The sequence below is a fragment of the Lissotriton helveticus genome, chromosome 5_1, assembly GCF_964261635.1.
Source record: "Lissotriton helveticus chromosome 5_1, aLisHel1.1, whole genome shotgun sequence".
Taxonomy (NCBI): domain Eukaryota; kingdom Metazoa; phylum Chordata; class Amphibia; order Caudata; family Salamandridae; genus Lissotriton; species Lissotriton helveticus.
The window spans coordinates 96,106,066-96,115,414 of NC_136065.1; the positions used below are offsets into that span (position 1 = coordinate 96,106,066).

The window sequence follows — 9,349 nt, forward strand, 5'->3', positions numbered from 1 at the left end:
GAATCCAGCACGCCAGGCCCCGGCGTGGTCACGCCCACAGGGCCTCAGGAGCCCGGAGAGTGCGCCGCGAACAGTGGGACCCGGTCGGAAGGCGCAGCAGGAGGGGCGGGGGAGGAGAGCCCACAGAAAGGAGCGTGGGGGAGCACAAAGCAGCGCCGGGCACCCGTCAGGGCCAACTCACCGACCCGCAGGTGTCGCCTCCACTGTCGGGGAAGGCCGCAGGGCCGCGCCAGCTCTCCCCACCGGCCCTCCACGAGACAGTCCGGGGTATCGCCGCCGTGCGCGTCTGGCATCAGGGTGTTACCCACGATGTCCGGGAACTGCTGGAGGGTGTCTGCGATGTTAAAAATGCAATCCAAGGGATTATGAGGCCCGGCCGGTGGAGCTTCAGGCAAAGGCGCGCCATCTTGGTTGCCTCCGTGTCCACACCAGCCAACAGTATGATTGAGACTCTGAACAAAGGCTTTGGAGCAGTGTGCATGTGACAAACCTCTTCCATTTTACTATCCGGGCCTGGGTTATCTTCTCATGCAGGGGAACTGGACCGGGAGCCCCCTTGCTCTCAAGCAGAGCAGAGCAGATTGAGTCCCACCCAGAGAGGTCCTGCTTTTAACCAAAATGGATCTCCCTCCGATGATCAGCCCATGGCACTACTAAAGGTTTGTGGCAGCCGAGTATAGTAGTGGGGTACATGTTGCCTCAAACTCAGAGGAGAGCGGCTGATGCTACCTTCTGACTCTGTGTAGTATGTCATCCCTGGACTCCAGCTGACTGTATGACGTGTAACATGCATGTTGTGACACAGATCTGTGTACCATTGCATTACCATGAGCAGGGCCTCAGTGCTGTCAGTCTCAGGTACCTTCAGGCCAAGGTCCATAGGATGCAGTGCTTGTGGACATGTGAGGTGAGGCTCCCATGTGCAGCGATGGGAGCCTCGGTGTGAGTGAAAGGGTAGAGAGGCCTTCAAGGGATATGATTCAGGAGAACAATCAATTGTTTGATGTAACTCTAGGAAAAGTTAATTGACCTAATGTGTGAATCATATAATCAAATACACAAAATCAATTTGTTTAAACCATATATAACAAATAAACACATTGAAACATATTGACATATAAACAACAAAACACAAGGGTGTATATGAAAAGAATTTTATCAAAAGTTCATTAAATCAGCAATAAATCAAGAAAGCAGGTATGGAAATGCTGGTATGAGTAACGTGATAACAAAATAATCAATAACGCAGCAAAACCTAAAAAGAGCATCTATCTCAAAAAACAAAGTGAATCAAACACTGCAGAGATAAGATGAAGGTCGACGTTTCGGTCTCTTTACAACAAAATTATCGAGACCATCCTCAGGACTGTTGTCATTAAAACACTGCTGAAAGCTGTGCTGTAATCTGTAACATAAATGTTAACAATTACAAATCTATCATAGTTAAAAACCAATTGCTCCATACACCCATGTGACAGACCTAACTACAGAAAGACGTGACTTACTCAAAATAAACATGACTTACTGTAAGACAATCCTTAGAAAACAAAATCTCAGGAGACAGCTCAATCCCTAATAGTAAACTCCTACTGGATAAAATTCAGCAAACAATTAAAGAGTTTGAGGAGTTCAATTCTCAGAAAAAGTGTGACAAACTACAGAACGATATCAGGAGATACAATAAAGAAAGAACGTATCCCTATTTGAGAAAGGATTTTTATACCTCTCAAGGCCCTAACCATCAGTCAACCAAAAGGGTCAATTTTTCAGATACCGGCTCTGAGTCTGGTAGCGACAGATCCTTTAATACTAACCACCATCAACAGGATCAACAACCCTCCACATCACACCAGCCTTTTTTAGGACAGGACCAACAAGGCTCCAGACCACCGGGGAGACCTCAACAATCGAGACGAGGATGGTTCCGCAGACAATACACCCCAGGGTTCCGCCGGACCCGGAACCAATATTACGAGTGGTAGATGAGGATCTGACGATACCCATTTTCAACTTGTCACTACACAATCTATCTGAACAGGAAGTGGCAGTCTTGTCCAATGGGTTGAGTTTCGTTCCCACATACAGGAATGATCTGTTCCAAACTAAATTGGAACTGTACCGTTTCTTTCGAACTGTGCGGTTAAAAAACTTTTTTGCAAGTTCAACATCAGATCCCAAAAGAGGATTCACGGGACTGAGGAATCCATCCACTTTTTATCCATCTAACACGATGATACATAAGGAGATAATTACTTTTGAGAATGCCACACTCATTGAAATAGAATCTCTATTTCAAAAGTCTTGTAGATATAAATCAAATCTACCCAAAGAACACCAGTTGGCATTACAAACCCTCCAGAAGCTACCCCAAGCTCTGTTAAAACCAGCAGATAAGGGTGGTGGCATAGTTCTGTGGGAAAGGTCCAAATACGATCTAGAAATGATGAGACAACTCTCAACCCCTACTCATTATCTTAAACTTGCAAGTAATCCGACCAAGAGATTGACAGCAGAAATTCAAGCCCTAAGCAAATTGGGACTTGAAGGAGGCTGGCTGAATGAAAAGGAGGCTTCCTTTCTGGTTAACAAAACACCAACAATACCAGTGATATATATGCTCCCCAAGGTGCATAAAGACCTTATTAATCCTCCAGGTCGTCCGATCGTGTCGGGCTGTAATTCCATCCTAAAGCCACTTGCAACATACTCTGACTTTTTTATTCGACCGTTTGCTATTGAGCGCCCATCATACATAAGAGATACAACAGCCGTGATCAATGAAGTTGAGAATTTTCCTTTTGATCCGGCTACAAATATACTTGTATCAATGGACATAGAAAGTTTGTACACAAACATCCCTCAGACGGAAGTACTGGAGCTATTGTACACCCTATTAGAATCCAGGCCTAGACCACACTCTGTTCCGTCTTCTTTCATCATGGAATGTATTAGAATTCCTCTGTGTGAAAACTTCTTTCTGTACCAAAACACTTTCTATTTACAACAAAAAGGCGTGGCTATGGGCGCAATTTTTGCCCCTGATATAGCGAACATTTATGTCGCCGATTTCGAGGATCAATATATCTGGCATTGCACTAACCCATATTCTAAAAATATATTGAAGTGGCTACGTTATATAGATGACGTGTTCATGGTTTGGGCAGGATCGGCAGATCAGCTTCTTGATTTTCATTTATGGCTCAATTCCAGGAACACTCATCTACAGTTCACTTTGGAACAAAATACAGCTGAAATGCCTTTCCTAGACATTACGATCAAAGTGGATTCAAACAATCTTCTATATACTAGCCTATTCACTAAGAAAACAGCCAGAAACACTCTGCTACGGTACACTAGCCACCATCCCCAGGCCCTGAAAGATGGACTACCCTTTGGACAGTTTCTCCGTCTACGACGGAACTGTACATATAAGGATGACTACTTTTGTGAAGCACGCAAACTGAAAGAAAAACTTCGACTCAGAGGCTATCCATCTAGGCTACTAAGGAAATCTATGAAAAGGGCCTGGTATAATGATCGCCAGGCACTACTAACTGTGAACAAACGACAAAAGAAAGTCAACATAGTCTGTGTCTCGACGTTGGGCACGCATTCCAATGCGATCAAGAAAATTGTTTCTAGACAATGGAGCCTACTCCGTTTTCTACCAGAATTTGCACAGAAGCCACTATTCTCGTTTAAACGTGGCACTAATTTACAGGATAGACTCATCCATGCGTACGATAACACCACACGAGATAACACCGTAGACAACATGAGACAACTTGTCCCATTAACTGGCCACCACAAATGTAACAACTGTGTGGCATGCGCCACAACAATAACCATGAAAACATGCACAATTAATGGCATTAAATTTACGGCAAAGAACTTCTCCAATTGCAATACCACCAATGTGGTGTATTGCATCCAATGCCCCTGCTCACTCCACTATCTGGGCAAAACGATACAGCCTATTAAAAAGCGTATCTTACAGCATCAGTCACGGATTCGCTGCAAGAAGCAGAATGCCCCATTAGTTGAACACTATCTACAACTGGGGCATAAAGAAACCGACATGTTGTGGTGGGTGTTGGAAGTCATTAGACCAAATGCACGCCAGAATAATGTTGACAGAATTCTCTCACTAAGAGAAGGCAAATTAATCTGCCTAACCGATACGGTCAAAAGGGGTCTGAATTCTGCTACAGAATGGCATGCTCTTGCGTGCCTACCTTAGATATCAGCCTCAGGTATACAAATGTTCTCTTGGGGTACATCACGCTTTAGTTGCATGAATAAGCCTGTATTCCAATTCTGTGTATTCAGACATAAAATGTGTTTATATTCTGCAACTTTGGTCTGTCAGTTTTCTATGCTGAATATTGTAAATGTGGATGTTTCACCAACCTACTTGCCATAGTTGCTCTTCGTTTGAATTATGCAGTGCATATATAAGTAAGCGTACTTTGTTGAGCATTTCTTGCTACCTAGTCCATTTGTAATATTCATTATGGCTTCCAACCTTCGTTTGAATTTTGAATTTGGCATTGGATGCATTAATAAGCGTATTGTGTTGAGCAATTTTTGCTCCAAAAATCATTTGTAATATTGACCCTGGACGATACTCGATTCTTATCTAGTTCAGTCCCTATTCCGTTTTTAGTCCACTCTAAGATGGCGCTCATAACTTTAGGCACAAACAGACATGCGCGCAGTCCTCTCTCAAGCTTCAAACGACGCATCAAAAAGGGATGTCGGCTGCCCGCTTTTTACTCGGCTTTTCCGGTGATCCCAGTCTAATTAACTTTGACTTCGCTCCAGATCTGAGGTAAGCCATATGCGCTAGCTAGGGCTCCCGCCATAGCGTTTGTCAGATTTGACTTGGGATTATAATACTGATTCCTTGCCGTATATTATCTTTACAGCAACCTTAGAAACGAAGTTTCCAAGCGCCCCGTGGTTACAAATCATGCAACTGCCGCAGCGTTAAAGGTAGCTATGCCCTAGGGTGTTCACTCAGGCAGTGTTTAAAACCTTATGCCTTGCTAAGTAGGTTCCATTGATTTGTATTATTTTTTGTAGACTGCATTTTTCGTGGATACAGACATTGGAGGTTAAGAGGATTTCAAGTCTCTAGCTTCTACATTACGGAGGTGGGTGCAACCCAGGTCATAATCTATTCGCAAATGCTCAAAAAGCATTTTAAACTTACAGCCTTGTCTTTACATATTTATATTTGTAGCGGTGTTCACCCTGTGCTATCAGCCATTTAGAATCGACCGACCATTACATTTCCCGGCGTCTTAGCTTGAGGGACGGTTGTGCTCTATTTATAGGTACTTAATATATACTTAGTCTTACTTTTACATCTATTGGTCACTATATGTGGACTAAGCACGTGGTTCTTTATGCAGGCATCTACCGGGGCTCAACGCTAAACCCTGTCCTGAGACCAACGTTGTGGTACCTTACTCCATTTGGGTATGTTTGTGAAACATCTGCACCATGTCAATTGCATTGTATATAACTGCCTTATTTTAGGGTGTAAGATTTGTTGTCTTCAGTCATTCTGAAATTAGATGATGACATGCCTCTTTTTATAAATCATAGGTTTGATTCATGGATATGTTATTAGAAGATATGGTTATACTGTTACTCTAGCGTTCATTCTTCAGACTGACTTCATTGTTAGCATTTTCTTTATTATATTTTGTGCCTAAAGTGAAGATAGGCCTGAACAATATTTGAATAACCAATTCTATTATTTTGAAGATAATAGCCAGTGTCAGTGGTCATAAATTTTGAGTAATGTACCTGCCTTGTAGAAATTGTTAGAATGTAGGTATACGTTGATTAATGTGTTCGCATTATGTACTAAGTGTCCGTCTATTTCAAGTAAGTCATGTATCTCTGTAGTTAGGTTTGTCTTACAGTAAGTCATGTTTATTTTGAGTAAGTCACGTCTTTCTGTAGTTAGGTCTGTCACATGGGTGTATGGAGCAATTGGTTTTTAACTATGATAGATTTGTAATTAACATTTATGTTACAGATTACAGCACAGCTTTCAGCAGTGTTTTAATGACAACAGTCCTGAGGATGGTCTCGATAATTTTGTTGTAAAGAGACCGAAACGTCGACCTTCATCTTATCTCTGCAGTGTTTGATTCACTTTGTTTTTTGAGATAGATGCTCTTTTTAGGTTTTGCTGCGTTATTGATTATTTTGTTATCACGTTACTCATACCAGCATTTCCATACCTGCTTTCTTGATTTATTGCTGATTTAATGAACTTTTGATAAAATTCTTTTCATATACACCCTTGTGTTTTGTTGTTTATATGTCTATATGTTTCAATGTGTTTATTTGTTGTATATGGTTTAAACAAATTGATTTTGTGTATTTGATTATATGATTCACACATTAGGTCAATTAACTTTTCCTAGAGTTACATCAAACAATTGATTGTTCTCCTGAATCATATCCCTTGAAGGCCTCTCTACCCTTTCATTTAACTACCCAAGCCCTCAAGGGTGTAACTGGGTCGCTCACTTTCTTTGAATCGGTGTGAGTGAAACGCTTTTTGTTGTAGGGAGTATCAAAGTCTTAGTTGTAGTCAGTGCCTACAGCCCCCCTTCTCTTTGTATGACCCCGCCCCCTCACAGCTCCTCAAACTTCTGTCCGGTAATAAATGGTTTCAAGGCCTCGTACCGCTGTCTGTCTTGAATATCTCTCCTGAATGGAGGATAGTTTGTGGTTCACTCACAAGTTCACGGCCCCCTTCAAAGGTTTGGGATGAAAGTTGAATCTGATTGGACAGTTGGATTGCAGCCAATAATCCATGGACAGGATATAAACTGAGTGCTGCCACGAGACCGTGTGTGCTACACCCTGCATTACTGCACCTCGTCTGCTGTGTACCATGGCCATATGAACCCCTGAGCTAATCCTGTATTGTCACAAGTCTTGTGACACTGACAAATGTGTGAGCCCAGGTGCTACACACTGCACCACCCATTAAACCCCTTGAGTTTGTCTCTGTATCCCAAAACACCCACATACATATGACTTCTGATTTTCTGCAACTGCAACTTATGCGGTGAAAGGTGCACACCCTCTGATCTCGGGCATTGACAGACACCCAGTGTGATCTTCTGCAGTTTCGTACATAGGTCTCACTTTGACACTCACTTACAACTCGCAAACTTATCTTATGCTTATGGGCAGCCTCCTCCAGGGACCCGCGGAGACCCACAGCTCTCTTCCAGCCCCTTCTATGAGGCCCAACTAACCAGCTGTAATCCGAAAATTCTGATTTAGAAACCGTGTATTCCTTTGTGAGACTCATAGCATGTCTTTATTAGGGAACGCTGAACGCCCACTCACATACCTTGTGCCCATCTATATAGGACCCACAGGTGCCTTTGATCCCTGAACACCCAGAGACATTGCATCTTCTGAGAGACTCCATCAATTCACTTGTGAATCCTGTACATCTGCACACACACCTTGTGCTCTTCTGCAGCTCCCTTTAAGGGGTACACTGAATGACTTGTCCCCTCTGAACCTTCCACACAGAGCTCGTGGTCTCAAGCTGCCGCCTTGATGGGGTTCACAGAGGGCCTTGAGATCCCTGAATTTAGACAGACATACCCTGTGATCTTCACGTGTAGTTCCAGAGCACCCACACACACACCTTGTGCTCCTTGGGAGCTTTCTCAATGGGGCTCACAGTGTGACTTTGCAATCCCTGATTGAACACACACATACCTTGTACTCCTCTGCAGCCTCCTCTACAGGACTTGCTGAGTGAGTTCTATGCTCCTTGGACTCCCGGCAAACCCAGCATATCATCCTCTGATCCTCTGCACAGAACAGCTTCAGCTTCTGTTCATGTTTCTCGCACAGATTCTCCTCTGGGGGGCATCACGGGGGGCAGATGAAGCTGTTTTGCAATTTCCACCATGTTCCCCAGCTGCCTGTTGGGTCGGAGGCTTTTCCTACGAGATATCTCCCTGCACTGTGGACAGGGGAAGTTTCCATCTCTTCCCTCCCAGCTCTGGGTGATGCAGGAGCGGCAGAAGTTGTGTCCACAATCGATCATCACCGGATCCTTAAAATATTCCAAACAGATGGAACAAGTGGCCTCTTCCTGGAGGTTCCCGAGCTGAGCTGCTGCCGCCATGATGCAGAAATGCAGGAAGTGAAGGTAAGTTTCATTTCTCTCTCTTTATGAAGTGGGTGTGTCTGTGCGTCTGTCCCTCTCTGTGTGCACTGGGTGTGTCTGTGCGTCTGTCCCTCTCTGTGTGCAGTGGGTGTGTCTGTGCGTCTGCCCCTCTCTGTGTGCAGTGGGTGTGTCTGTGCGTCTGCCCCTCTCTGTGTGCAGTGGGTGTGTCTGTGCGTCTGTCCCTCCCTGTGTGCAGTGGGTGTGTCTGTGCGTCTGCCCCTCTCTGTGTGCAGTGGGTGTGTCTGTGCGTCTGCCCCTCTCTGTGTGCAGTGGGTGTGTCTGTGCGTCTGCCCCTCTCTGTGTGCACTGGGTGTGTCTGTGCGTCTGCCCCTCTCTGTGTGCAGTGGGTGTGTCTGTGCGTCTGCCCCTCTCTGTGTGCAGTGGGTGTGTCTGTGCGTCTGTCCCTCCCTGTGTGCAGTGGGTGTGTCTGTGCGTCTGTCCCTCTCTGTGTGCAGTGGGTGTGTCTGTGCGTCTGTCCCTCTCTGTGTGCAGTGGGTGTGTCTGTGCGCCTGCCCCTCTCTGCGTGCAGTGGGTGTGTCTGTGCGTCTGTCCCTCTCCGTGTGCACTGGGTGTGTCTGTGCGTCTGTCCCTCTCTGTGTGCACTGGGTGTGTCTGTGCGTCTGTCCCTCTCTGTGTGCAGTGGGTGTGTCTGTGCGTCTGCCCCTCTCTGTGTGCAGTGGGTGTGTCTGTGCGTCTGCCCCTCTCTGTGTGCAGTGGGTGTGTCTGTGCGTCTGTCCCTCCCTGTGTGCAGTGGGTGTGTCTGTGCGTCTGTCCCTCCCTGTGTGCAGTGGGTGTGTCTGTGCGTCTGTCCCTCCCTGTGTGCAGTGGGTGTGTCTGTGCGTCTGCCCCTCTCTGTGTGCAGTGGGTGTGTCTGTGCGTCTGTCCCTCTCTGTCTGCAGTGGGTGTGTCTGTGCGTCTGCCCCTCTCTGTGTGCAGTGGGTGTGTCTGTGCGTCTGTCCCTCTCTGTGTGCAGTGGGTGTGTCTGTGCGTCTGCCCCTCTCTGTGTGCAGTGGGTGTGTCTGTGCGTCTGCCCCTCTCTGTGTGCAGTGGGTGTGTCTGTGCGTCTGTCCCTCCCTGTGTGCAGTGGGTGTGTCTGTGCGTCTGCCCCTCTCTGGCTGCGCT

At 45.7% G+C, this 9,349-nt stretch overlaps 1 pseudogene across 1 annotated transcript in view; it reads right to left on the reverse strand.

The window, feature by feature from the left end:
- LOC144754207 (E3 ubiquitin-protein ligase TRIM39-like) overlaps window positions 1-8,258 on the reverse strand; it is a 214,047-nt pseudogene extending 205,789 nt beyond the window's left edge. Inside the window, exon 1 of the transcript XR_013594682.1 lies at window positions 7,771-8,258. The product of XR_013594682.1 is annotated as an E3 ubiquitin-protein ligase TRIM39-like (transcript). The remainder of the gene's footprint in view (window positions 1-7,770) is intronic.
- Window positions 8,259-9,349: the final 1,091 nt, after the last annotated feature.